The sequence below is a fragment of the Rissa tridactyla genome, chromosome 18 (genome assembly GCF_028500815.1).
Source record: "Rissa tridactyla isolate bRisTri1 chromosome 18, bRisTri1.patW.cur.20221130, whole genome shotgun sequence".
NCBI classification, from domain to species: domain Eukaryota; kingdom Metazoa; phylum Chordata; class Aves; order Charadriiformes; family Laridae; genus Rissa; species Rissa tridactyla.
The window spans coordinates 1,293,464-1,318,987 of NC_071483.1; the positions used below are offsets into that span (position 1 = coordinate 1,293,464).

At 46.5% G+C, this 25,524-nt stretch overlaps 1 protein-coding gene across 1 annotated transcript in view; it reads right to left on the reverse strand.

Annotated features, from left to right (window-relative positions):
• CSMD2 (CUB and Sushi multiple domains 2) overlaps window positions 1–25,524 on the reverse strand; it is a 293,220-nt gene that overhangs the window by 180,911 nt on the left and 86,785 nt on the right. The gene's annotated exons all lie outside the window — the stretch shown is intronic.

Consider the following 25,524-nt stretch of genomic DNA (forward strand, 5'->3'; position numbering starts at 1 on the left):
GGGTTAATGCAACACAATATACAAGAATTTCACTAGGCACCTAGACATCACCGCGACAGACGAAAACATCAAAGATTGACAGGTTTGGTTTTGCTCCAAGTGATAATTTCTGTTCTTTTTCTAAAAGCAAGAATCCTAGATATTCTTCCAGCACCCAAAGATTTCATTCACCTGAACTCCTGAAACCAGCTGATGAGAAGACCAGTGCCCCAGCCACAAAAGTATGTTCCCTTTACGGAAAGCCCAGCTCTGCCCTAGAAATCCCCTGGAAGAAATCCACCCTTCACCTCCGAGATTTTTTCCTTCTCCTCTCTAGACATTATGCCAGTTCCAAACCCTATCTACTCCAGCTCTTTCTCCTCTAGTCAGTTTTGCTTTTGTTAAAACAAAAATGGTACAATTTTATGGAGCCCTGGACAACCGTAGGTGAAAGAACTCCAGAGAAGGCAGTTGTTAGATTAAATCCTGTTAGTGTTGGGAGGGAAGGAATCAATGTAAGAGAGCAACTGGGGAAAAAACTGTTGTCACAATTGTTCATAAAATGTACAGTTTGAGCAAGTTCCTCTACCTGTTGGTGTATATATATGTCTACCTTCATTATGATGACTCTATTAAAGTACAGTTGAGTCATTTAATATTTACTGTGTCGTAGTTAGATTATCAACAAGTACAACCGGGAATGGATTTTTTACAGCCACAAGATTAAATTACACAGCCTGACTTCACTCCCGGAGCGGACTCTCTCTCCTGAGAGGGAAGTCTCTGCTGACAACAAATAACAGGTGCATTAAAACAGAAATCAAGGCAGGGACGGCAGCAGCATTTTGTCTGTTCTGCTGACAAACATTACCAAAGCACAAAATCCAAACCACAGCGGGCAGAAGCGGGAGGTGATCTCACTATCAAGGAAAAACAGGCAGCGTGTTCAATCCAAACACAACTGCTATCAAGAAATATTCCTGCGATCAGTACTCCTTGAACCTTTATCTTACCCACCAGCATCTTATCTGGGGATTCACAGCACTTCAGCCCTGCAGCATTTACATACAGCATTTAAAGTGATTCCTCTAAAATAAACTGCTTATCAGTCCGCGATGTCCCTTCCCCTCACAAGGTGGCTTTGCAGGCTGCCCGTTCTTTCCCCCGACGCGCAACACAGCAGGGCTGTTCTTCACCTGCAGAGAACCCGGTCCAGGTTAAACAAGCAAAACGCTCCTGACAAAGCGGTGTGAGCCCAGGGCGACCCACCGGGCAGCCACGAAATCAAGATGATAAAGTAAGTCATCAGCTTCACATCTAAACGCATCGCCTCTCAAAATGGTTTTATGTGAGCAACCCGGAGAGAAAACGGGACAGATAATCTGGCACGACGATGTCCTTGGTGATGCCATCAAGAGAATGCAGTAAAACGAGTATCTTCCCATGAATTAACCCAGGGTAAAAAAAAAACGGAGAAAGAGCTTCATAATACCTTCATCTGGGTATCAGCCAAATACACTTATCTGGGGGAGATGAACTGGAGCATTGCAGATGTTTAATTCTCATCGAAGCAAACAATGCACAGCCCAGTCCCTCAGGTGAAGCCAGTCCCGCCTTCGAGCCTTGGTCAGAGCACAGATGCAGAGGTCAAAAAAAAAAATAAAAAAAAATCAGGAGAGCTCTTTGCTACCTTCTCCCCAGCACCCTGGGGTGGGCAATAACAATAAAATGTGTCTACAGAGCTTTCAGCCTAAAACCCAATTCTCTAGGCGGTATCATGCAGTTACTCTTTAATAGCATTTTTTTTATGGCATGGAAGAAAGAACTTAATATTGCAATTACTTCATTTAATACCATGTAATGGCTGAACAAGCTTGTCAGCTACCTGGAATAGAGAAAAGGCAAAGTATAGTATAATTGCATTAAAGTGGAAAACATGAGTAACTACTCATATTAGAAAGGATCCGAAATAAAAAGGCAACACAGTGTGAATTATAGAGAAAATAAATAGTTTATGACACGCAGCTGGAAGATCTGGCATCTTTTAGCAGCATTCTGAAAGCCAATTCAGCAGATGAGAGACCATTCTCCTCCCAGCCACCTCTGCTTGCCACGGTCAGGACAAGGAGGAGGGGGAAGAAGGGGGAGTCGAGAGCATCCACGTCACAGGGCACACAAAGGGCAGAAACGGGGCTCACGGACAGAGTCAGCAGGCCAAGGAGAAGGCACCTCGAGATGACTTCCACGCGACGCAGCCAGAGATGGGGCATTGCAGCATCAGTTACAAGGGTAACACCGGTGCTTCGCGTCCTGATGGTCTGGCTGAGCGCTGTTAAACCACCGGCACCCCCGGCTCAACAGCCCGGGGGCAACCAGAGCGTACCCATCTCTCAAGTTCTATGGCAGGAAAAAGGAGATCAAAAAAAAGAGAACAAAGGCTGTCCTTTGGAAAAACATCTGTGCTGACCCTCACCCCACTGAAGGCAGGCGAATGCCAGCACACGGTTTCATGCGTTCCTGAGAGTAAGTACTCCAGCTTGCAAAAGCCAAAACTCAAGTCTCCCAGACTCTGGAATTTGAGCACAACGATGGCCGACCGCAGTGAAAGCGCTCCACCTTCACAAGAGAAGAAAACGGCAACGGTGGCAAGAAGATGTGTCGCTTCTGCTTTGCTGACTTCCGTACACCAGGAAAAGCGGGAATATTTGCCACCACAGCAATAGCTTATGCACCAATATTTTGCTAAAAGGCCCCATGTGCTAAAAGGCCCCTATCGCAGCTAAAACCGGAGCTATTTGGATTAAAATTAAGTCTTTGACCTTAGCTTTATGCAACTGAGAATACCTGTATCTCTAATAAATGCAAAACATTCACGAAAATATCATCAGATTTGAAAGGTAATATAGTACCTTCTATTTACCTTCTGACTTTTAAGGTAATATTACCGTGTCAAGACCTTTTTCCGCAATCACAAACCAGACTGTCTGAGAAAGACTCCAAGAGATGAAGCTTTTAGAAGTATCTCTAGATTCACGCTGTATAATTATGAGAACCCACAAAGAACAGCAGCGCTGAACCTTTTACTTTCTTCTGCTCTTACACAAACGGTAAGCTTTCAGACATTACACAACTTTTCTTCTCTCTACGTACTTTACATAGATCCTCTACACCGTAGCGCGTGTCTGATCTTTTCAGCTGAACTGTCAAATGTCAACATTCATTTACCTTATAATTAACATCATTATGAGCAGTGACATTTTTCTCATCTTCCTGCTTTTTTTGTGTCTTGATAGTTTCTGTCAAGGGGCTGTTTCCACTTTCGGCTTTTTAAAGAAATAGCAAAAAAAAAAAAAAAAAAAGAGTTATTTCAAATGAACAGCTAATGCATATTGCAAAGCCGACTCGTGATGAGGCAGTAACTCTGAGCTCTGCTGGAAGCGCTCCGGCGATAGGTTTACCCTCACATTAATTGCAATTCATGTACAGTCTTCTACTTTTGTTCATTTTCCTGTGTTGCCTTTTGTGTTATTCCTTCCGGCATGAAATTTTTCACCTACCATGGCAAATTGGAACCAATTTCATACCTTAATCAACACTCATTAACTAATAGGCAGAGAGGTAAGGTCTTAGCTTAGATTTTTTTTTTTTTTTGTTTGTGAAGTGCCAGTTAAGTGGCCATCAGTGGCCAAGCCTGGGAGGTTTTTGCTTTGTTTTGTTTTTAATAAGTGTCAAATACTAGAGAAACATTATTATGTATTACACACAAGCTTTATAGATTCTGTTTTTCACTGGAAATCCGAACCGGTCCACAACAAAGATTTTCTTCTGCCAGGACTGATGGCAAAATCTCTTCTTCATAATTAGGTGTCTGCAGTCTCGGGATGCGTTTCTGACTACTGCACTGGCCAGATAACGCCACTGAGCGCGTACTTCGCAACAGCCAGAGGCCTTGCTCAGGTTCAGTGAGGAAGAGGGACAAAAATCCACTTTAACATACAATTTCAGGATGCCTTTATGTATATTCATGTGACAAAACAGATGTCACCATCCCAAGCACACATGTACAGTTCCCTGACTGATCTAAAAATCACTGTTTTACACGAGGAGACATATCAGACACTCAGCACCAATATGAAGGGGTTTATTCCCACCTCTTCCATAACTTCTCAGAGAAACCCATGCACAGGCACACAGGGCCACCTTGGAGATGCTGGTGAGAAGGAGCAAGGCAGCTTCCACCGGAGAGGGCCTGAGCAGCCCAGCGGAGGGAGGGCAGCTCGGAGCAGGGCCACGGAAAGGGGGTTGAGGTGCAAGGATCTCCTTTCACGTGCCAGCTCGGCTCACGCGCTCAACGCACACGCTAAAAAAACAGACTGAGGAAATGAAGACTGAATTATTCCTTTCTGACGAGCAGAGTGAGCTAACAGAGCACCTAAACGTCACTACAAGCACGATGACTGGACTTTGAAGGTAAGGAATACAACGCTATTTTAAAGGCTCAAAAATCCCACCTACTTTGCCGGAATATGCTTTAAACCAGCAGTAGCTGCATTTACAACTTCAGTGAACTTCAGAACTCCGAAGGAGCTCTTCCTGCAGGAACAGCGCTGCCTGGCATCCCAAACAAGCACCCTTAAGAAACACCAAAAATATTAAATCAGCGTCTCATCTAGAGATGATAAACGAGAACAAACAACTCAACATCTCACCTAGGATGACATTATCTCTTGTTTGGAAAAGCGCTAATTGAGTCTTCTGCTTTTTTCAAGCTACGCCACCCTCCTTTGGTGCCCCTTCACATCCATGCATCCCCCATTTCCCCCCAATCCCTTCAATCCCTCAGCCCACAGGTGCTCCCCAGCACAACCTGTGGATGCTAAATGCAAGGAGGAAGGCAAGAACTGCCCACCGGGAATGTAACGGCAAGGATGCTTCCACGTCCCAGGGCCCAGGGAGAAGTTCATCCTGAAATAAAAAGTCAGGTTGCAAAGAGAGATAGAGCAGAGCTTTCAGGTAAAGGCTGTCAAGTGAAACAAAGACTGGAAGCTTATTGAGGCACAGAGTATCTTTCCTGTCCGGCCCTTGAGTTTCCCTCAGCAAAACACACAGCAAACTCAAGGTACCTTGCTCCGTTATCAGGAAGGGACAGTCATTTTTAAGTTATAGCTCCTTCTAAACTCCTATCAGATAACTCTTTTTCTGCTTTATTGTGATGTTCCTGACTTACCATACATGACAGCAGTGGAAGGGGGGGTAGCAACAGCCTTGCCACCGTTCCGAGCTGTACTCGGCTCCAGAAGCACTAAGACAAGCATAAAATGTTTTCCTTGGCTGAGGAAAACAGCCGAGCTGTGGCCAGCGGGACACAGCACACGCAGGAACATCGAGCTGTCACCGCCAACACGTAAACCGCTTGCAGGAGACTGAAGGATGCTGAACCTGCCCATTATTAGCAGCACATACCACATTTGTCTGCCCCACAGATTATTTTTTTTAATCTGTATTTCAAATGTGATACATTAAACACATTAGCAGTTTTCAATTAACACGTTTTACACACATGAACTCTCTACACGGGCTGTGGGTCTGTTTCAGGCACTTCTTACATGCTTGTGCTCCTCAGGTAACACTTCTATTGCTTGGCTGGATAATTCCAACCACTGACATTTGTATAAAATAATACTTTAAACAAATTTTATTAAATATGATCTTCAGGCTCAGAATTCGTTGTCCACACAACTGCACAGCCAAAAGCCCACTTGTGTAAATACCCAGGTGCAGCAGGATAGCGCAGGGTTGGAAACCCTCTGATGGCCGAGTTTCTCAGTGCTCAGCAATCTCATTCAACCAATGCAAGGTGGAGCACAGGGAAGACATTCCTTGATTTCCCAGGGGAATGTTCCTCCAGATGGGAGGGATGAGCTGTGAATGCGCTGGCTCTGCAGGCAGAAGCGAGAGGAGAGCCCGTGATGGAGAGCTGAAGAAGAGACCTGGTGGAGCATCACTGTCTCCTCCAGGCTCGGCAAGCACGCAGCCTTGAGTCCCAGGCTCTGCTCTGAAGGGCGACACTAGCCATGTTTAGCCAACACCAAGAAGTTTGGTCTTTAATTAGACTTAGCCAATAACGCAAACTGCTCAGCCCAAGTCAGGATGGAGCACAACCTTCGACATTGGCCTTCTTAAGAAGCCGGGACTGTGCGAGGACCAAAGAGCTCCCGGCTCCACGGACGAACCCCAGCCCCGTTTCCCAGAGGCTGGGGGGGCTCTAAGTCATTAAGCTCCTGTAAGTTTCTAAAAATCCAGGCTGTGCAGCAGAGGGCAGATCCTCAATATGCCACGGAGGAAAAGGTTTCGCCTTTAGACCCTGGAGATGATGAGCGGCCACCGCCCCAGGAAAAGCTTTGCACAGACACTGTCTTAGACACAAGCGCACCCGAAGTTGGGCTTTGCTGGGCTCAGCTGTCCGCAAATGATTTGTTCCTAACAATTATCGCTCTACCTGAAAAACTTCTAGTATGGAGGAAGTTACAGTAATAAAGTGACTTTATTATAGTGTATCTGCCCCCAGAGCCCCACGGAAGCAGCAGCGCACGAAGCCCCACCAGAGCTCCCAGCGCTGGGGAGGAGAGGGACAGGGTTGACGGTGGTGTCCCCGCACCGGCACTGACCTGTGGTTATTCCAGCACCCCAGTCCCAGGGTTTGTCAGAAGAGAGCTGGCCTATTTTGATGAATTATGTAGGTAATTCAGGGACATGAGCAAACATTCGACTGAGTTCAGATTAATGGCCTCAATTCACAGTGAATTTTATAAATGACCTAAACCAAGTGGGACACACACTGTCTCATGTGCATTTTAACACAATGCTCTCCCTTAAGGCAATTTTACTGAATATCATCAATTCCACATTTAAATGAAATTCCTGGGGAAGATCTGGAAAGAACACAGATAAATGAGGCTAAACAAACCAAACCAGGGAAAGAGCAAAAGAGTTTTATTTGTAGCTCCTGAACTCTGGGAATTGGGGACTCTGAAAAGTCTCTTAGGCTGAATTATTGAGATAATAAAGCACCTGCTGAAGAGACCTCTGAATGCTGTAATGAAATTATTTCATTGCCCCAGAATAATCACAAATGCAGGTTCTCTTTTGAGAGCAAAAGAAACAACGGAAGGGAAAGTGGGATAGATAAATGGAATGCAAATCACCCTTCTCTGCTCATACCGAAAGCAAAAAAGAGCCGTGACATGAAAGGAGCAAGCCTCGTGCTACCACAAACAGGCTGAGCTTCTTCAATTTTATTTACTATTGTGGGGTCACTTGAAAACAACCGAGCGTAAAACACAGAAGGGGAAGAGACAAGCACAAAAGCACCATCACAGTGAAGTACTTTGTCTGGGCTTGATTTTGCCACAAGCTCCTGCACAGCCTGACAAGTCACCTCCCCCCAGCTCTGACAGAACGAGACAGCCCAGCAATTCCAGAAGTCCTGCTACTTGCCGCGGAATTTTGCAATAAAAAGCGTTATCTGTGTGTAATACAGGGATGGCTCCCTACTTCCAGCCTTCTGCCCCCCCAGCTTTACCTTTCAGAACGACAAGTTCTGCAGAAGTAGGGTCTGTTTCATAATTTAATACTTATGCAATCTACTACATATGAATATTTAACACTACTGGGAACTTCAATAAGTCATCTTGTACTTACAATGAACGGTCAAAATCTCAATTTGTTTTACTCATACTCCTGTTCTTAGGCACAAGAATTCTGAAGGGGGCAGAAAAGCGAGCTATTTCCTGGGAACAACTGATTTAACCTTTTAAAAACAAGTAAACAATACATGGGAAATTTCTTTCTTTTATTCCCACACAAACCTGCAGAACCCTAGTACGTTTTCATTTACTAAAATGTAATTAATGAAGGCTTTTAAGCCCTCAGAACCTTTCAAATTAATGAAAAGTCCACCCAAATAAATTAGACATGGAGTCCAAGAGCTGCAGATTTAAATTACAGTAGTTATCCTGACAGGAACCAAGAAACAGCTGTCACATACAATTATTTTTAGGGCTGCTACTAAACCATTTTCACATTATGAGCTGCCACCTCTCAGCAGCTAACAGCAGCTTCACATTTTATCATGACAAAAAATTAGAGGCATCCAGTTATCTCCTTGGGTATCACACATTTGTAACATACCAAGCATTAAATGGAGCTAAAGCCCAGTGCCAGGGGAGGAACGCAATCCTAGGCCAGCAAAGAGCTGTGACATCACCACAGCTATGACTTCATCCAACCCTTTAGCCAATAGAATTACAGGAAGCAGATCTGGCCCAAAGCGATTGGCTGGGGGAACTCTGTGTCATAACTGCCACAACGAAGCCATTCCCCACCGTACACCCCAGTGCGCTGCGGCAGCCACCCTGCCGGCCGGCAGAGCCTCCTCCTCCTCCTCACCACCATCATGCCCAAGGAGTAGCTCCATCCCAAGGAGGGGCAAGAACAGCCCAGCTCCCCCTGGCCATGCCTCAGCTCGCTCGCGAGCTCCTCGGGGGGAAGCGCAGCGCTCATCTGCTGGTCTACATCTCCATCAAGAAGGTCAAGGCCAACCAAAAACCCGCAACTAGAAGAGCGATTTCAAAGAAACGCTCAAAAAGAGGGAAAGCCACGGCCAGGAAGAGGAGAAAGAAGCACGAAGAGCCGACGAAGCACCACAAGGCAAAGCGCCCAAAGAAGAGACAATCGAGTCCTCCAAGGGGGGTGAGGAGAAGGCAGAGAAGGCAGCAGAGGAAAAGAGTTCGTTTCACTATGGCGAAGCGGGCGCTTCCTGCTTTCTTTCTCTTTATGGCCGAGCATCGTCCAGAGCTTCAGAAATCAAATCCGCACTGGACAGCAGTAGAAACTGCCAAAAAGTTAGGGAAAATATGGCACAGCCAGCCTGAAAAAGATAAAGAAATGTACAAAGAGCAGGCTGCACGCCTGAGGAGGAAAAAACAAAAGAGAAAAACATAGGTCAGGGCATGAGCCAGAAACAGCCAGAAAAGGAGCTCACAGCAGAAAAAATCCAAGCAGAAAGGAGGAAATGAAGACTTTGATGGTCTGCTTTGCTGATAAGACTGTGACCCTCTGCAATTTCATCTCGTCACTTGTGCCACTGCAGCTCCTTGTGAAGTTTCAGTACGGTTCATAAGCCTTAGTGAAATAACTGCAAACACTAGATAACCACGACTTTTTAGGCAGGGCAGTAATTCAGAATTAATATAGTTGGCTCCATATTGATGGCGACAGGAAGGCTTGTGCAGCCCAGAGATGGATGTTTCCTCCTTATCCACAAAGAAAATAGCAGTGAGTCTCCTCTCTCCTCCAAACCACGAGTTAAAACACGCTCCTTCTGCAAAAGGGGAAATCTGGTCCTCTCACTCAGCAGGTCCTGGAGCCTGAGACACCACAGCTGCTGCAGATTCGCCTCAGGGGAAACACAAGGCACTCCATCACTGCCAGGGCTCTTTAGCTGGTGACCTGCTTGGCCTGTGGGTCCCGTCCACACTCCATGTGTGCCTCGGAGGCGACACGGTTGGTAGGACAGAGCATGCTGCTGACCTACATCCCTCTCCTGCCCCACACCAGTGAGCAGCTCGAGCTTTGAAACCTCTGATCCGCTCCAGCCAAGAGGAGGGAGCGGGAACCAGAGCGTCCTGCTCCCAGCTTGCGTAGGCAGCCGTACGCAAAGACCTGCCAGATGGCGCCGTGTCTACACAGCCTCTGGTTAGCACGGGCCATCTCCACGACCGGCATTTGGTCCCCAGCCCCGGCGAGGTTTGCAAACGAAGAGGAGCAGCCACCAATTGCCTCTAGTGAATGTATTTGCCTTCCAGTGAGATCCCCCGGCAGTTCCTGGCACTGGGCGAACCAACGCACCAAAGGACAACTGCACAGAGGACAGGCTGGACGGCTATGGGTTTGGCCTCAGTATACTAATATAGTACATTAATATATATAGCAATGTGTAACTTCAAAACACAGGGGTCCTCCTGATCTAAATAATGAAATGGAAATAAGCTTGTTTCATTTTTTGTTTTCAAACTTTCAACCTTTTGAACAGCAGCGTAACTTGGAAGGGATGGCACTTTCCGATCTGAGGCCAGGATAATTAACTCTCTGCAGGCCAGAGAGGAGAGAAAAGCCTTGGGAAAGTGCACAAGCTGAGACCCTGAACCAGCACAGGTACCTGAACCCACCGAAGGACTGGGAGGCAGAGACTTACATCCAAGAGACTTCTCCTGACCCCGGGTTCCTGCGGGAAGAGCCACAGCCCATTTCCACACACGGCTCAGCGCCTGTTCCCTTTCTTTAAGCAACTCTGTCCCAAGTTCCTTCCTTTGGCTCAACCAAAGGGAAGCCTAAATTTGATCCAGGAGGCAAGATCTGTCACAGAAAGGCTGGTGGCCTATTTAGCAGCTCAAGTAACAGAACCAGCAAGCGCTGCTTGGGCAAGAGGCGATCTGGCTCCTAACGACCCCTCTGCACAGCCTGCGCTTCGGAGAGCGGGACAGTTCTTTCTAGGCTCTCTGAAGCCTTTGCTCCCTGCAGCTCACGTAAGCTCAAGGCGCCTCCAGCTTGTCTGGTCCGTGAGTGCAGCCTCTGTCACTCTGCTCCCTGCTCATCCACCTTTTTTTTTTTTTTTTTAAAAAGGGAAGGATTAGCAGGAGAGAGCAGGGAAAGCGTTCATTCTTAAATGTCGCCTTACGTATGAAGCTGCTGCCGTCTTTTCCCACATCCCTCTGCCCCAGCTTTACCAGCCAGTTTTTTCTGAAGTTACAATTTCCCTCCAGGCTGAGAAGTGCTGAGGTTTAACGAGTTACCTCTCAACTCGAGGTCTGAGAATCAGTTCCTCTGCCTAAGATACTGCACCCACACAAAATTAAACAGCAACGGACTCAATGAAAGTCAAACGCTCCCAAACAATTGCACATTGGCCAGGATGGAGCCTGGCCTCAGCGTTAATACGTCAGCGTACCATAGCCAAGTGCCACCTTCTTTCCTTCGATGTGCACCAGAAACACTGCAGCTCCAAAAGTCACACGCAAACAGCTCCAAAGATGTGTTTGTCCCTTATTCCACACACTGGATTTTCTTAGGGTCTTAGCACCATCTACTGTAACACCTGGAGACAGAGTCAGTGGTCAGCAGCTCTCACTGCCGAGAAACTTAAAAATCCAGGACGTGGCCCCAGTAAGCTGTCAGTACAAATGCTGGCAATATTAAGTAAAAATTAATACTCTGCTATGACTTGGTAGCAGAGTGTGTAAGCGAGCAGGGACAAGAAATATCACTTTAAAGGTTCTCTTGACTGCATGGCCACTAACGGCTTGACAGTATCCATCAATTAAAATCTACTCCCAGCTGCACTAGTGATGGCCACAGCAGACCGTACAGCTATTTTTGGCACATTACAAATATGAAGTGGTTAAAAAAGATGCATCAAAAAGGCCCAAGATATTACCCATCCAATTATATTTTTAAGGGAGTCTTTGTGTCTTCCATTCCTCAACTTGCACACTTCATAAACAACTGGCGTTCAGACAAAATCCTGCTCTGTGGAGTTGGCACACAGGTTCCACTCAATTTAGCACATCACAGTCTGTTCGTGAGTAATGTCTTCAAATACCTGCAGCACTGCCTCAAAACATACACTTCTCTGCAAACACACACTCCAGTTAACTCCCAGTACGGCCATTTCTACCAGCCTCTTCAGCTGAAACACAATCCAAGAGGCTGAAGGACAACTCTGACGGCCAGCTCAGAACATACAATAAAATACCAGTTATCCGCGGCGGAAATCTTCTACCGAGAGGCACCAGGAGGGCCTGGGAAACAGCACGCTTGAACTTGGTAGAGTTTTTCACCTCTATGTGTTTTCACACTAATGGCATATAGCCTATAGACGAAAATAATTGTTAGAGCTAAGCATTAACAATGAAAAATAACACTTTTTGAGATGCCTTACAGTAGCAGCAAGGAAGCTATGGTCTTTAAAGAGCCTGTGGGCAACTGATGGAGAAAGGGGGGTAAATACGGCTTTTATGGGGGCAACATATCTTGGAGGCCAGTGGTAGGTTCCCTCGTCTGCTTTCCACGCCAAAGTGAAAGCATTCAACAAAACTAACTGAAGCCTTTGGTTTCTTTCAGTATTGGAACAATCATTTTTATCGTAATGCTGCCTGTGTTGTTCCTGCTAAGGGAGAGATGAGTGAAGAATACCTTGCAAATTCTGAGAAATTAGCTGGACTATGTTCCCTTCAAGTCAGCTAAATGGATCCACCTGGAGAGAGGCAGGGTTTGCTTTGCCCGGCATCTCGATGTGGGGGCTTCAAAGGGGCTGAGTTTCAGAGTGGAAGAGAAAACCCAGAAGCGCCCAATCTTTATCCAAAAGCCTTCAGAAATCCACTTCCCTGGGCACTGACCAGCTGCACAGACACAAACCTGTCACCACCGCCCTAGCGGCACTTGCACACCCTGGATCAAATACACAACACACTTGGGTCAGACTTCAAAGTCTGGATAAACAAGCAAACCCCAAAGCCAAAGTTCCATGTACTCCCCCCACCATCCTAAAAAAAAAAAATTTAATCTGAGCACAAAAGCATGAATAATCAGTAAGGATGCGTAGATGCTACGCTCGTACTCCTACTGACACCCAGAGAAGCACCTTTCTGTAGATATTGCCTCTCGTCCCTGTTCAATGGAACAACAGCAGTTGATCCCACCTCCCTCATTAAGCCTCCGCTTTCCTTATGCTGGCAATTTTCTTCTGTCTGTTTAGAAGATACGGTCCAAAAGCTCTCCTATTGCAGCAATCGTAGTGGAAGCAGCGGAGTATTTCTGGATAGCAGATTTCTTTAATAGATGTTCTCTGCAGTGACGCCTCGACACTGCTGCCTTACCTGCTGCGTACCACAGCCATGAGCAGTCACGTTCAGAGAAGCTCAGATACACTGGGTCTGTCACGCAGGTGGGGACTAAAAGCAAAACAAAACCCCAAACCAAAACACCGCAACTCCTTCTAGATGTTGCGGTGAGGAGTCAAGCCTTTGAACGCACTCGTCTGGGAGTTGTGGCTTGGTTTTTAAATATAGCAGATGCACCACTAAAAGCATTAGGCACCCCTTACGTATATTTAGTAAGTTATTAGCCTTAGTCGCATTTCAGAGGTTAAAGGAAATATTAAAAGAACATAAGATTAAGTGATTGCAGCAACACCCCACACCAACTACCCTGCAGTTTAGTCAGCCATTGGTTGCGTTTACATCCCCAGAGGGCGACACAGGAGTTGCCCCAGGAGACCCCCCGCAGCCCAACGGCAAGCGGCAGCCCCGCTCTGGGCACCTCCATCAGCGGGAGGCCCCTTCCCTCGCCCTCTCCCGGCTCCCAGCAGCTCATGGCCACCCAAAAGGTTTTCCGAGAACAACCCTTGGCAGCGTGAGTCAGACAAGCCCGGCAGAGACCTCCCCCAGAACTCTGCTCAGTCAGGAACAGATTAATTCTTTATGACTTTGAGATTTTGTGGGAAGGGCCCTGTCATGAGTTAATTGAGATGTTACAACTTAAACACTTACACAAATCAGAAACTGGAGGTGTTCTCCGCTCATTAACTGGCTGGCAAAGAATCTTTTTGTTTCAAAGAATCAATAACCCACTTTTGTTCTCAGCTTGATGTTAACGTGACCAAAAAGACACCAAGTTGCTCAGAAGCTAAAAAGCTACCAGGACTGCGGTGAAGAGAGCAGCAGCTTGCTGCTAAGTCCATCTCGCAACAAAAGACAGATGGAGCATTCCAGAGCACGCACCCGTGGGTACAGATGGGGAGAGGCAGTGCATCCTGCCACCCTTGTTAACTTTGATTTAGATCACAAATCACTGCAATAAAACACTCATCCCCCGCGTGCCGGCGCGTCGCACAGCAGAGCCCTGCTTGGGGGCTGCTCCCGCCACCCTTTCGGGAGCTCCCCGTCCCCCTCCGTCCAACGAGGACACGGATCAAGCACAGACGGTGCCCGCTGACCTTGCGGCGCTCAGGGAGAGGGCATCTTGCTCCAAAATCAGACGGAAGATAATGAAACAGGTCTTCACGTGTGCCACTCCCACCGAACTGCAAACCCATCTGCCGCTTTCATTTGATAATCGTTACCAAAAAAGCAGGCGCTAAGTTATTAGAAGTGCAATTACAGCAGCAGTTTGACAGACCCAATTTTGTCTTTCCCAGAATTCATCATTTAGATTGACAAAATAAATATTTGCTTGTGCTCTTCCTCACCTCACATAAAACCACAGCAGGTACGTTCCATTGGGCAGACAGATGGGACCCGCAGGCGATGGTATGCATAAAACACCACTGAATAGGAACAGGAGCAATATGGTTGAAATATTAATTGCTTTTCTACATGAAAAATAAAAATTTCATCAGACTACTATTTAAGAGACCGCAACCACCAGTTAAGATAATATTAAATATGCTTAATAAGTGACTTGCTTTCCTAAAGTATATTTTCCATCCCTTTCATTGCCAGAAGTTTTACGCTTCCAAGAACATCAAGTGACAAAAAAAGTATTCATTGAAGTTTAAATAAATTAAATATATAAGTACCTACTTGTGAATCTACAGAAGACATTATTCAACAGGAACCAGAAGTTGAGCATGAGCTGCAGAGTCCCAGCAGCTGCCTGCTGGACTTGGCTGGGACAGGGAGGGTAAAGCCATCATTCGTCTCACAACCGCCTGTTACTGGAGTAACGCATCGGGATGATCCGCTACATTGGCTGGATCATGAGGGTGGAGACATTAATTCCTCTTCTGGACACGTGGACATGAAAACCACGAGTATCAGAGGATGCTACTTCATGTGCACAAGGAAAAGAACCCACTTTGTTTCAGCAAGGATGTGATTTTAAGGAGGGGGGATTCACAGGGTGACCCCATTCCTTGAGAAATCAAGAGTTCACCGCTTGAGTCAATCCTGCTGCTGACTGAAACGCAGCCTGGCACCCAACGGGGCTAAGACGAAACACCCCCACCAGTCCTTCCTCGCTGCGTTTGGGAGCAGCTTTCTCAGAGGGCAGCAACTCCGCAGGGCTCGGCACGGGCTGGGAGCAGAACCCCGGAGCGACCCCCAGGTTTGCTGCGGGACCTCGGGCCGGTCTCCTCCCTCCAGCACCCAGCACAGGGAGCCTCATTGCTCAGCAAGCCTTCTCTGGAAGATTAGGAAGCCTGTAACACCTGAGCAAAGTTGCCAAGACAGCAGAATAAGAACTGTACAAGGGCAAAACCTCCCTTTTAAGCAGCCTGTGTGGATGACCTTAACACAACCTGAAGTTTTCCAACTACAAAAACTGTTGACTACTTGAAAGCACTGACAGTATGTCAAAAGTGGGGTTTACTTTATTATTTTTTAGTTTTTTAAACCTGCCTTCTGTGTGCTTTTTGCTGTTGTAACAGTTCCTCTTCCAGATTCTCAGAGGAGATCAATCTGCGTCTTTTCTGCTCAGTCTCCTCGACTGATGTGAGTGGTATCACCGGAGCCGGTTGCTCCACACTTGCCTATCGCTCTGTATTGCCAAGTGTTAGATCAGATAAGAAATCCTGAAACACACGATTCAGTCCGAAATTAAACAGGCTATGACAACCTTCAGAGAAAGGCAGCAGACTCAAGAGTTTTTCTGTTGGGGAAAAAAAAATAAGAAAATCCACCTTTACACAATCAATAATGTGGGGCTGATATGGTTTGATACCTTCATTAACGACCTGGATGATGGGACAGCACACGATCAGCAAGTCTGCAGGCAGCGGCTGAGGTACCAGATGGGTGCGCTGCCATCCAGAGGGACCTCGGGAGGCTGGAGGAACAGGCAGAGAGAAGTACCGTGAAGTCCAAAGGGAAAGTCCCGGGCAGGAGTAACTCCAGGCACCAGCCCAGGCTGGGGCTCGCGGCCCAGGAGCAGCCTGGCAGAGACAGACCTGGGGGTCCCGGTGGACAAGCAGAGGACGGGCCAGCAATGTCACCTTGCAGCAAGAGGGACAGCAGCATCCTGGGCTGCAGCCAGGCCAGAATCTCATGAAATCCCACCTGTTTTAGAAGGACACGAACGTGGCCCTTGCAGGAATTCAATGCTACACTTGAGCCGAGGCATCTGAAGGACTGAGACATCAAGTGGCCTCACAAAGAAACCTTCCAGCTTAACATGCACTGCTGCTTTCAGTAGTAAACGAGTTTATTAGTATTGCTACTTATAAGTCAAAGCTTGGTGCAGCAATTATAGCTACACAGCAGTCAAATTTGCAAGGAAATGACCAGAATTATCCACAGTTTAGATGAACTTTCTACCCTTTCGATCAATAACGTGCCATTAACAACCTATTCCAAGCTCTACACTGTTTATAGCATAAGAGGCTTGGTGCAGCCACGGTAGAGCCTGCAGCCTCTTAAAGACATTCTCGCTCGATTGTATTTAAATTTCATTCAATACGACTTTGCTGGAAAGAGTCTTATAAACCCCTAAACTCTGCAAACCCTGGCATCTCCTAACCTGCAAGCCAAAGGCAGTTTCGAAGCTCTGCCGAGGTCAGGTTCTGGTCTCAGATTTGTTATGGCAGCCACATACGTGGAAATATTTTCTATTACTTGTATTGCTACCTATAAGCTGCTTAAGGAAAAGATCCCAGGAAAAGTATTTAAGAAGAGGAAGAAGCACGAAATTCACAATTCCAAGCATTTCAGACTGGTTTATGTTTCAGTTAAAGGAAACCTCAGAGCTTCAGGGTTAATGTCGGGACACAGCCTCGGGTCCATCCCAGGCTCTTACTCCCCCAGAGCAGCTGCAAGTTGCATAAACAGAATGTTAAGACCTCCTTCACAGAAGGAAAATAAAAAAAATTTCCAATTTGAAATCTCCTGAACAGCAAACACCCTGGAGTCACTGGAGGTGAGCAAGCATCAAGTCTTCACCAAAGATTTGTTGCAGTCTTTCAGAGATTTACAAAGATGGATTCTTCATAATTTGGCATGAAAAGCAAAATAGTTACTTTTTTGGCAACTTATTAAAATCAGAACTTGCACAAAGAAAGAGGAAAAGTGCCAAAAGCAAAGCGAGCACTGGCATTCACAGCAAATGCAGAATCTATTATTTTGTCCCTTTGGACTTAATTAGTTCACATTTACAAAGAATGGCACCCATAAAGATGTTAAACATTAACAAAACTTCTGTTAACTTGCTTCAAAATGAATTTTAATTGCAAGCTTTGTTCTATACATATTCCAGGGTTGCAAAATTTAATGAGCGTTTTATTCTTCCCACAAAAATTCCAATATATTAATTTCACACTAAAAAAGTCTATAGTTCCTTAAGAGGTATAAGAAGAAAAAAAACCAAGGACAACACGCTGTGAACAAGAGTCACCTGAGGTCTCCCTAATTTTGAGGGTTTCTCGTTGGGGGGCAGTGGGCAGGCCAGACAGATATTGAGCAGCAACATACAGACCCTCCTGCGTAAGCATTGTCTGCTCTAAAACTAAACTGTTTTGCTTTTTAGAGAGAATGTGTCAATACAGATGCCTATGAGCTTTTTCTTGTCTGAAACTGGAGATGAGGCTCCGATCAGAGCCTGCGTTACCTGAGTTTAAAAAGACCAGAAGATTTTTACTGCCGGCTTTCCTCCGCCTGCAGCGACTGCGCGCCCCCAGCAAAGCGGGCAGAGCTGCCCCAGCTTTTCTTTCTGGGTCTTCTTACCGTCAGGAACCGCTTCCCACCGTGTGCCTAACACAGCCCATCACCTACAACAAGGAACCAGTCAGCCCTTTTCAAATGCCTGTGTTTGGGCTGGAATTAGAGGCCCGGGCGCCGCTGGCCCCGTGTAAAAGCAGTGAAGATGCAAAACCCAGGGATGCCCCGTCGGGCGTCTTAGAGCCCCAGCGCCTGGGTTTGCCGCGGGCCACTGGCTCCTCGGCCACTCCACGAAGCAGGTTGTCAGTACCCAGGCACGCAGCCGCCCACCACAGCACAGGCTGGCTTTGAAACTTCTTTCAAGATTTTCCTTTAAGTTTTCCCTTCCCTTTGACTTTTTCTTCCAGGCTCCAGAAATTCCAGTGTGGCTTTAAAAACCAAAGGATACGCGTTCAAAGTCACACAAAGCATCTGTGACTGAGCAAAAAGAAAAAATAATATCTTCTCGGAGCACTCCCCTGCCCCAGCCGGCTGCTCCGAGCACAGGGCACCGCTCCAGGATCGATGGCGTTAATTTATTCTGTTACATTACAGAGCGAACAGCCTTATTTCACGATTCCTTCATGCCAGCTTCCAGCCTGAAGCACTTTTACTTTTTTCCCTTTTAAGAACAGCTGACTTATCAAAAACAGGGTTTCCTAACAGAAAACCACAAGCTAAGCCACATTATTTTAATTGAAGCAATTAATTACTTTTATGCCTTTCTTTTTAAGGGAGACCTTTAATGCAGGTAATTCCGACTAAAAGAGCTCATTTGAACTGCTCCATCATTTAAAAGATGATTATAAAAATTAATTTAGAAAGCGGAGAATGAAAACAAAGGGATAAAGGGAAGCACGCAGAGATGGGTATTTCCCCCGTGCTCCAGCTGGGCAGTATCAGACCCACACGCCTATTTTAAAAAGGCTGGTCGCATTTTCAGGCCACTGGCAAAAAAGCAGCTCTGACAGTTCCGCCAGGTACGAATCTGGGGGTCACTAACGTGGCACGGAAGCAGCTACTCGCGTTTTGCCTTTTTGGACTTCTACAAGGCAGAAATCGCCCTTTACACAGAACCACCTCAGTGGTTTTCCTCCAGTTTTCCAGAATCTTGCAAAATTCCAGCTTACTGCAGCCAGGAATACAGTCATTAGCTATTGACAAGGTTTTTGTGCATTACTAATGCTCTGCTATTTACCACTGCCCTGGCAGCTTCCTGACCTCCACTGTAAATCCAGCCACGAGAAGGGTCCCTGAGAAGAACCACCAAAACATCCCTACTGTAGAACAGCCAAGACCATCAAAACCAGCACGAGCTAAAGAGATCACGACCTGCCAGGACAAAACAGCGCATAGCCAAGAAGCAGCAGCAAACTAATAGCCACATGAATCCGAACCCATGATTTCCTTCCCCTGTCTGGGCTTTGGGAAGGCTGGTTAGATCTCCGTGTAGAAGATATCAGAGACATTAAGAGGCAAGATATTTAGGTAAGTGTCTACATTTAGTGAGTGATATTACCAGATTTGCAGTTCACGCTTGAGTCAAGCGGTGAGACAGAAAATGCATCCGTGCCAAGACCCCCCAGCGGCAGCACCTCTCAGCCCAGAAAGAAAAACGCTGGATTTTGAAGCACAGAGAAACACAGCTACAAAGGCACAAGAGAACTTGCGGAATTCATTATTTTCACCCATTTCTCACAACAGAAGTCATTCATGTTTCCTGTCCGTCAGCCCGTTCGTGTTCCCTGGGCTCAGAACCAGGTTTTGGACTAACTCCTTAAGGAAACGTCAAGGCTTTGAATGAACATCCCACCCCGAGGCACAGTCCAGGTTTCCACTGCCTACGTTCCCAGACGGTGCTTCCCTAGGTGATACCGCATTAACCAATTCTGAACTGCTGTTAAGCCTTTCACTTTAACGCTTTGCTTGCAACTCCCTCTCCATTTTTGAAGTCAGGATCTGCCCTGCACATAACTCACTTCCAAAAGCATCTCACGGATCTGGAACGGAAAATAGTCTTCGCACTCCCCTGCTTATCCCGTCCATTATCGATCCTTGCCAGGGCATCTTTATCTATTTTTTAAAGCAGCAGCAGCTCAGGCCTGTAGTAAGCAAGCAACAGGAACAGAAGTCAGTTTTTTCCCTTCAGCTGAAAGGCTGTTACTCGAGGACAAAAGGCCTCCTGAAGTGTCCTACAGCTATCACACTGCAGAAGTTTGCCTATCTAAAGATGTATATGTATTTATATGGTTTTGTACTCCATCTTATTTGTCAAGACACATGTCACAAATACATAGATATGTCAAGATATATCTTAACAAATACAGTGGGCTAGCTCTGAAAACACACTTCTCATTCTTAACCTGAAGAGTTCTTCCACTTCCATGGCTGCAGTGACAGCTGGGGGAACACCTTATTTAATCTGTCCTATTGAGAGGAACTGTGTTTCTCTGATCTTTGAAACACTGACATTTTCCTCCGCTGTCTTCACGTCTCCTCTCCACCTCACAGCCTCCGTCTCTAGGAATATGTGGGGAGGGGTGGTGGAGCTCTTCACGTGTGAAGATCAGACCAGAAGCTTCTACTAAAATAAAGCTCCTTGCTGTGTCTGTGTCCAAAATGAGAGCCCACCTGCACAGAGTGAAGGAATGCAGCTGGTATCAGCCTCAGAAGCACATCAAAACCTGTACCAACCAACAGTAACATATTTAAGTTTTGGGCTATCCAAATATTCTATCATCCTAGATGAAAGAGGGAACGGGTTCTTTACATAAACCAAGGGAAACAAGATGCCAGTGAGTCAGCTCTAGTGGAACAGACTGAGATCTCCAACTTCAGTAGCTTACCTTAGAAACAGAAAAGAACAAGAGAAGGGAACACAAGTAAAATAATCTTCTGACAAGCTCACGACAGGTCATTGCCAAGTTCAGTCCTCCTGAGTCATGATCTGCTGTGTTATCTCATAAACCCGTGAGTCTGGTGATATCACCGGTTCACGACCCCAAATCTCCGCTGCAATCGAAACAGGGAGAGGTTGGACTGAAGGGCTCGAATGCTCTGAAGAGACCAAGGTGCGGTGATAAGCAGCTTGCCCACAGTGACAGTAAATGGAAAGAAATCCAATGCACCAGAACATCCCTCCTCCCCATCTAGAATTCCATTTGCTGCCAGCTCCCTACTTAGCAAGATATTGATCCAACTCCTGTTTACACAGGAGGAAGCGTTCAGGCGCCTCTTACACACTACTGCTGCGATGTTTCATGACTGGAAGGTGCTGATGTGACACCTCTGTCTTGCTAGAGGGCTACGCTTTGTATAAAGAGCAGAAAATCACCCACACCCTTCACCACATTACCCTCAGCAGCCAACAAACGGCTCCTAAAGTAGGCTCTCAATAGATATTTCTTCCCTGTCTTTCATGCACTTAAGTATTTCTAGAGACAAGTGGAAAGGTCAGGTTGGAGAGATGCATATGACCTGAGAATTGTCAAAAAATAAATAACACTTCTCTGCAGCTTGAGCTTATGCAAACCATGCTAAATGCAGTTCTTCCCCAACTTTAATGGATTAGCATATAATGCAAATTAGAGGGGAGCTGTAGTTTAATCGCAACACATGAGATACATTAGCATCAGACATCCAAAAAAAAAATCAATTTAAGCGAGAGAGATGAATTCGGCACCAAGCTGAATCTATCAGGTGTGATTTCCACCTGCAGCGCAGGAGAAGGAGCTGCGGGAACCCAACGCAGGCGAAGCAGCACATGCTTCCGGATGAGAAGCAGCTGCAGAGAACCTAGGGAAGAAAACCCAGCAGGCAGACACCATTTAAAATATATTTTGTGAAGCAGGTGACATCTGAAAACAAAGTACTTACATTCTTTAACACAACTTGTAAATATAAGAAAGCATCCATGAAAGGGTCCACAGAGAAACCCTAGAAGAAAGAGGCCTTTGAAAGCACGGAAGCAGCTGCAGAGGTGTCTCCGCTCTTTCACTTTGAAGTTGTACATAAGGGTGAGCAGTGTAAAACATGACTATTATCAGCTCTGGCAGACAGATTTTGACGCGCAAATCCAATTCCTTCAACACAGTGAATTCCTCTGCAAAGGAGACCCCTCTGCATATGCACAGCCCCAGCCAGCGCAAACTGCAGCGTCGCCTCGCACAGAAAGGGACATGAATTGGTTCTGAACAAGACAAAAAGGCAACAGGAAGGCAGAGCCTGCTCCTGGAAGCACCCGTGAGCAGAGTCAATGAGCTCTCCCACAACATCTGTCCAAAGCCCTGCTTAAACTGGGACAGCCCAGAGAACCGCTGTAACAGCGGAGGAAGACACGTGGTGCTGTAAAGAGGACCCCAGATGTCCAACATTTTACAACCTGTGACATCATTTGCACTTATGTAAAGTCTCCTTTCCCTGCCAAATAAAGCTATTATTCGCCGTTTTATAATCTATATTTCGGGTCACACACAGAAAGCACTCTTGAGATAACCAGTATTTCTCCCAGCTTTCAGCCAGTTGCATTACGCTAATTTGCACAAGGTCCGTCTTTCAAAAAAACCTCTTTAGCTTGCAGAGATTGAGTGTTCTTGCAAACAAGGCTGTCTTTTTCTTCCAACGTGTTTGCAACCAGGACAGAAATAGCTAAATATTAATTTCTTCGTGGTTAGTAACCTTCAGGGATTTTTCCCTCACGCTACCGGCCTTCCAGCATCTCATCCCTGGAGGTGGAAGTCCACACAATGGCAGCCTTCGCAGAGGGTTCTCTCTCTGCCTCGGAGGTGACCAAACACCAAAGAAGGACAAATTGGGATAAAAAAGGACAATTAAAACATGATCAGGGTAATTTTCAGCCTAAAAGCATCTTCTTCCTTGGCTTAGAAAGCTAGCCTGAATATTCATGAAATGCTCTCTACTATCTAGCAAACAGAATTAATCATATTAACGCATGGAAAAGTAAGATTAGCCAGAAAGCGGTATACGGAATCTCATCATGTTTTATTGAATGAAACATGAGTGGGAGAGGTCACAAGGCCCCTTCGTTGTGATTTGTCACAGAAGTCTCTCTCCGTGCCGCGCTCCCGGCAGACGAGCCGGCCGGGCTCTGGGACGCCCTGAGCGCAGGGCGGGAGCCAGCGGCGAGGAAAAGCCAGTTCTGCCTCCGCGTTCGGTCACGCTGCGACTCCGGGAGGGAGTCACACGTACTGTCAGCTCAGTCCTTCACTGAGGAGAACTAACATAGTCTGTATATTATTTTTCTCAGCTGGGGTGCAGTTTACATCATCCTTTCCCTACCAGAAACGTGCTAAACTATGGAACGCCTTTAAATACCACATTCCCCTGCTCAGCCCTTTCTTCCAGCATTTCCCAGTTATTTCCGCAGTGCAACAGGCCAAGGAGCTCTAGGACAATGTGCAATACTACTCTACAAAAACTACTTTGTACAAAGCATTATCAATCCTTTAACTTCAAAACAGCGATCAAGGAGCTCACGAATGGTTTGCGTGCACTGGGGCAGCGACCGGCTCCACCTCGCAGCCACCCCAGGAGGCGAGGGCTCCCGATCCTGTGCCGGCTGTCTCCCGTTGGGCAGAGATCCCCTCCCTGCCCTACAAAGTCCTGGTCTTCCTATTGCAGATCCGTATTAAAATCAGGCCCGAAGTGCAGCAGAGCAGGCTACAAAGCCTGGCACATCCCAGAAGTGACCCCCCCACGGCCCTGCCGCGAGGAGCTGCAGGAACAGGGATGGTTCGCCTTCCGCCAAACCTCCCCAGAACGGTACCTCCAGAGAATACACCTGCCAAGAGAAAAGGGGGTTCTGCAAGTAGGCTATTTCCCACTAAAGCAATGGTTTACAGTTTTGAAGCCTTTGTAGAATTTTTTTCCCCATATAAGCACTACAAACACTTTAGAAAAAAAAAATTAAACTGTACCAGTCAAATAAGAAAGTCTGTTTTCCAGATCCCAGCAAAGATGTAACTGACATTTAAATAAGGATTTCAAAAGCCACTTCATACATATTTTTTTTTGTTCATTCCCAGTCCTATGGAAAACGTTACCATGGAAGAAAAACATCTGAATATTACAGATAAAGTATCCATTAGCTAACTAGCACTTACAATAAGGAAGCTTAATTCATTGCCCAGGAAAAGAAAACTTTCACACTTGCATTATCTAGGCCTCAACTACTGAGGAAATAACTTATTTCAAGACATACAATAATCTTCAAGTCTTCAGCCTCATGCGTGCACCAGGGCTTGATAATGCTCGTCAACTTTCAAATAAAAGCAATTACTGACTGGGAAAAAAAAATCAAAAAAGGAAGTGGCAAGTGTGAAATGAAAATCGTTTTAAAGCAGTCATCAGGCAATCTGTTTCACAGAATCCCTGCACAGAACGGCAGCTGCTGGGGGCAGAGGAGAGGACCCGTCCTCGGCTCCCACGCGTGTTGGGCCGTTCTTTATCATAACGCAGAGCCTGCAAGGCTCCTGCCAGCACCCTCCTCCCGACCTGGTCAGGTAGCAGCAGCACCAGTGGAACCAGCAGCAGACGCAGAGCCCGGGCTCCCCAGCTGCAAGGGGGTGGCAAGAGGAACGCGCTTTAGCACGTGAGGATACAGCAAAGCCTGATTCACCGGCCCTTTGGAGCCAAAGTCTTCCCGTTGACTTCAGTAGACATGGGCTGAGGTCTGAGATGAAAATACTTGCTGAAAGCTCCGAGACTGCTTTCTAAGGATCAGAAGCTGCTTTGATATAAAGAGAATAGGTTGGTTCATTAGAGGCACACGCAGAGAACAGTTTTTCACCAACCAACATTATCATCATCTGAAACAGTGACCTTCAAGAACACAGGTGCCCTAATCTCTTACGGGTAGAGCACAAGACGTGCAACCAGGCTGGCCTGGCCAGTGGCACGAAATAACTGGCATCAAGAGGGAAGCACAAAGCAGATCTCGCATAGGAGAGCTTTAATGAGTATCAGAAACCATTTAACGGATAGACAAGGGTGGTGAGGAGGGAAGGGTCAACTGCAGATAATGACAAGGAAAGAAATAAAGTCCGCAACAGTTAAGAGGAGCTGCTGAAACAGGCGATTCCTCCAACCATGCTTCCCCCTAACTCAACTCCACAGAAACACGGCAACAAGAGAGAACTTCTGAAATGCTGTTCCCAAAGGGGCTGATGTCCGGAAGGGCTCTCCTGGGCTCCGCTCCAAAAAGGAAGACGTTACAGAATTAACCGGAGGAACCTGAAATTCAGAGGTCCGCAGTTCTCCTCCCAGAGTCGCCCCAGCACAGGGTCCCTTTGGGGTTCAGCCGTTGCTCAGCACCTGCCGCACAGCACTCCCGAGGCGCAGCAAGACGCCTGCGCCGCCTGCACAGCTGGCACGGCTCTGCCAGAGAAGTAATGCAGAACAATGCAGATGCACGTGTTAAGGCATGCTGCCCCGCGGCTTGGAAATGAAGACACAAAGTTAAAACCCAGTTCTACCCAAATTAAGTGTAAAAATAGACTTAAGGAGAAGGAAAGCATTTGCGCAATCGAGATGAGCAAAAAATGGCTCCAAGGCTGAAAAGGCAAAATGAAGATGAGACATTGAAGAGGAGGAATCAGATTCAGACAGGAATAAACTCCATTGATTCAGCAGTTACTCACTTGCAGCCCTGCTTCTCCCATGGCACACACTTAGCAGGGGATTATTAACAGAAAATAAAGGAAAAAAAAAAAGTTTCCCAGGGGGAATGGCAAGGGAAGGCTCAAAGAGTGGGACAGCAGCGGAGGGGCAACGTGACAGATGA